The sequence below is a fragment of the Triticum urartu genome, chromosome 5 (assembly GCF_003073215.2).
Source record: "Triticum urartu cultivar G1812 chromosome 5, Tu2.1, whole genome shotgun sequence".
In the NCBI taxonomy this organism is placed as follows: domain Eukaryota; kingdom Viridiplantae; phylum Streptophyta; class Magnoliopsida; order Poales; family Poaceae; genus Triticum; species Triticum urartu.
In genome coordinates this window covers 521,558,030-521,562,748 of record NC_053026.1, presented here as the reverse complement: position 1 = coordinate 521,562,748, position 4,719 = coordinate 521,558,030, and the positions used below count along the sequence as shown (strand labels likewise).

Sequence of the window (4,719 nt, the reverse complement as noted above, 5' to 3'; positions counted from 1 at the left end):
TGTCAAAGTCTATCACCTCAAATGATCACCGGGAGTTCCTTTCTCTCCGAAGATCACCGGGAGGGTGATCCTTCTCAGAGAATTGTGGTTCTCCTTGTCTGTGGGAGAAGCCCGTAAAACAACTCCGTCGAGGTGGATCCTTCATAGTATTTGCATTTGCTCCAAAGTCTGCATTAGGATTAAACTAAAGAGCTCCCTCTGTCTACCAAAACTCGATGTACCATGTCCTTTGATATCATGGGTGCCACTACTAGTGGATATTGTCCTAGATGAGGAGGGTTCTCCGGGTAGCCCGTCCCATGGAATTGGATGGTCATCCTGCCGGAGTAGGGTCTCGGGCATGGTGAGCCTAGTACCACTGCGACCATATTCCTAGCAACCATTTTTTCTTCCCTCCTGAAATTGTAGGATTGAGCCTCCCCAAAAGGTGGTTTGCACCGGATGGAGCTACACAAGCCAGACTCTTTTCTTAGCATTAGAGGTAGACCCGCGTCCTTGTGGATGTTCTTGCATGCCGAGAATTTTGTCATATAGGTTTTGAGCTGCGACGCCTGCTTCTCAGGGGCCTCGTCAATCTCATCTGAGGAAAGGGTATTGGAGATTTCCTCACCAGGTAAACCCCCGAGATTTTTGGTCGATATTCATGGCTAGTCATCGTGTCTTTGAACGATGGAGGGGTGCCCAGCTCTTCCAAGTGGCATTGGCCGAAGCGCATAACGGCCATCCCTCAATAGAATAGAAGCTTTGTAGAAGAGCAGTGTCCAGAGGAGCTGTGCGACCATCTCCAATTGTCAGCTTGATCCAGGAGAGTTGTACTGGGCAAACTAACTCTCACGGGTTGAGCAACTGGATGAACATATTTACAGTGACAGAGGTTTGAAGCCCTTTAACCAGCGACCATTGCAAGGATTCCAGCATCGCGTAAGCAACAAGTGATAGCAATTGAGATTTAGCCAAATCGTTTTCTAACATAAAAAACAAAGATAGCAACTGCAGGCAATGCAAGGATACCACCGGTAACTGCGAATCTTGAAAACAGCATACCGAGCAAAGAAGAGCAGTCACCTACTGTATTATTACTGATGGCTAGCTCACACAAATCAATTCGTGCACTAGAAACAACCAACCAAAGACGGCTAGCACACATCGGCGAGCGGCAGGTCGGCGACTCGGGCGGTGGCACGCTTGTTGCGGAAGGGGAAGTCCCCCCGTAGAAGCAGGCAGATGATGCCGACGGCGACGGACAGGGAAACCGCTCCCATGGCCCCAAAGAAGATCTTGTCAAACTTCTTGGCGCGGGGAAACACGTGCGTGTAGGAGATCATGGCGGTGATGGCGAAGAGGCCAAGGTGGAGCACCGCCACATAGAGGAAGATCCAGCGCGCGCACACGACGTCCGCCTCCTCTTCCTCCGCCGTCTTCACGCCGTAATTGCTTCTTGACGACGATGCCATCTTGGATCGAACGGTACCTCTCTTGTGGCCGTGGAATAATATAGTCTTCGTGCCAGGTGATTGAATCGGACTTGGAGAGCTGCATACACACATACATACAGTCAGCTGCAGCGTACAGGACGTACGTAGTACGTGATGATACGTTTACTGCCTGATTGTTGGCTGTGATTGGCTCTTGCGATTTTCATATTTGTATCCGAGGAAGCAACGGATCACCGAATCGTAGCGCCCACGGACGGGACCGTATGTAACTATGTATGAATCAGGCTGTACGTGGATGTGGGCCCACATAAAAGCCCACAAAAATCGTGTTCATGCCTTGGTGGACACCCACCGGATTAGCTCAAACTTACCGTTCCCTCAAAACAAAAGCTAGAATCTTGTTCTCTTTCAGTAGTAGCTAGCATAGTTCCTAAACAATCTTGTTTATATCGAATCTGACTCACTGGTAAGAACTGAACTACAGTACGTTTTTATGTAATGTAAAATAATAAGGTAACAAGTTGAGTGACCATCTTTTTTCTGATGTGTTGCTCAGTGAATGATAGTTATATCTGATAAATATATCTGTGCAGCTTGTGCTTTGGTAGGGAGCAATTGAATATAGTTTGCAATTTTGATGATTGGTGGCGGTTCAGATGATGGGTGTGTGCTGCATTCTCCATATCATAGTGATTGCTACTGTCCCCAGTTGCTGACCTGCATCTTAATTTGTTGCTTTTAGCTCATGTCAGGGCTCGATGATTTAATTTATCAAATAAATGAATTCTATACTATGGTGACTGCAGATACTGTTTTTATGTGCCTTCTTCATGTTGGGGCATTCTAAAAGTGCCATGCTTCTTCTTGTAGTTCATTCATAGATCTGTGCATCAATGGTGCCACTAACCTGAAGATTGCAGCTCACAATGGCGACAATGGACTGTTGATTCCTTCACCTCTATATGGAAATGTGATCATTCGTAAATATGAAAGAAATAGGAGTCCAGCAGGGACAGTACTCCGGGTGTATATGAAATTTTTTTTGTACTTCATGTCATTGCGAAGGAATTATTTTTAGATGGGGCAACCTTAGATTGATTTTTTAAGTTAGTCGTGATATCCTCAATAAGAACTATGATACAGAAACAGTATTTTGTAATGAGCAATGAATGGTCCTCGGCCAGAAGCAATACGTTATAATGTACAGTGAGCAGTCAACAAACTGTGGCCAACAGCAGTTTAGTGGGTATCCACATATCCCAGTTAACAATATGCGGGCTTTGGCATGTATCCCACTTAACATATGTGGCAGTTGTGGGGCGGACACGGGCATCCTGCTTAGCGTCCCACTTACAGCCTGAAACTGTACGAATGTTAGACCAAAATTTGTGTGGCTCACCTTATCCAGTACGGCATCATCCCCACTTGGCATGTACATGGCACTAGCAGTAAACAAAATTGTAGTTAGGAGCTGACAAAGTGACAATAGTTAACAGCGAACAAACAGGTCTGCATAATAGCTGATTCTTGCCTCAGATATTCAACTAGCAACTATACATTTCCAGACATACGTCGCAGACATTGTGATCCTGTGCACTGGGAGATTCAGCGGCGTCCCCAACATTCGCACATTCCCGCCGAACAAAGGGCTGGAGAACTTTTGACGGCAGGGCGATTCACTCCATAGACTACTCCGACATGGGCGCTGCAAAGTCCACCGAGCTTATCAAGGGCGAGCTCGTTACTGTTGTCAGTTACCAGAAGTCCGCTATTGACATTGCTGCAGAGTGCGCAAACACAAATGGTGAGATCTCTAGCTTTCCTGCAACTCTCCACTGCAGAGTGATCAAAAGAAAGAAGAGTTCAGAGAAAATGTCCTAATTTAATTGTTCACTGTTGTTGCAATCAGGAGCCAAGTATCCATGCACAATAATTTGTCGGACGAAGAGATGGATAATACCTGACTGCTACGCCTGGGGCATTCCCATTGTGTTCTTCTACCTCAACCGCTTCTCGGAGCTCCTAGTACACAAGCCAGGAGAGGGGCTCATTCTTGCTACCTTCTTATCACCTTGGTAATGGCCACCAGCCAGAGTTTCTACTTATACCACACCACTCTTTTAAGTAACTACAGATCATCTATTTGTGCTCATGCATGTATTTAACATGAATATATACAATGATCAGAGATGGTTCCTTTCGAAGTTTGTTGAGAGCTACTACAGATGGGTGGTGCCTATGGATAGGCACGGCATGGTGCCAGACCACAGTTTCTTCCAGGTCATCAGCTCATGCTTGGTTGCCATATTGCCAGACAAATTCTGACATGGTTGATCAAGGAAGCATTGTTCTCAAGAAAGCAAAGAGCTTCAGGTTCTGTAAACAAGGTGTGATTGTCGAAGGAGAATCCACGCCGATATATAAAGAGCGATGTGGTCATATTCGTCACCGGATACAAGGGAGACCAAAAGCTCAAGGGGATGTTCACATCATACATGTTCAGAGACATTGTGACTGGCCCGCCATCCAGTAGTATTCCTCTCTACAGGTTTAATCTGTCTTTCTCTTAAACATGTTTGTTTGGCCGTCTGTACATATACAGAAGCTCACAGTGAATTTTGTGAACTGGGCAGGCAATGCGTGCATCCTAGGATCCCGCAATTGGCGATCATCGGCTCCTCTGAGAGCATAGCAACATGCACTCCAAATGGTTGGCACATTTCCTTGATGGAGCATTTCAGTTGCCTAGCATAAAGTCTATGGAGCTGGATATAATGGAATGGGATGAATACATGAAGAGGTACTCTCGTGAATACTTCCGTCGATCTTGCGTTGGAGCTCTCCACATCTGGTACAATGACCAGTTGTGCCAGGACATGGGGTGTGAACCCAGGAGGAAGAAAGGGTTCTTTGCAGATTGGCTGATGCCATATCTTCCATCAGATTACAAGGATATCGATCTGAAGAAGTGATATCAACCTGAAGAAGTGACATGCTGTCACGACATCGCTGTCCTTAAATGAAACAGAAATATATCATTCTAGAGATGCTATGATCACTATTCTACAAACTGAATGTTGTAGAATAAGCTCTCCAGTTGACTACATTTGTTGCCCTGTTCCTGAATATAGGTGCAGAAAGTCAGCAGTGAACTTGAACTACTACCGCCCTTCGAGGAACCATTCTCCCTATCAGTTTCAGGAACATGACAATATGATTTGTGTTAATTTTCTCATGAGCAATGAGCATATCAACCAGACTTGTCAATTAATTTCCAAGACTA

The 4,719-nt window shown here is 45.5% G+C and overlaps 1 pseudogene; it reads left to right on the top strand.

Annotated features, from left to right (window-relative positions):
* The first annotated feature begins 3,134 nt into the window (after positions 1-3,134).
* On the top strand, positions 3,135-4,408 carry LOC125507281 (annotated as a pseudogene).
* Positions 4,409-4,719: the final 311 nt, after the last annotated feature.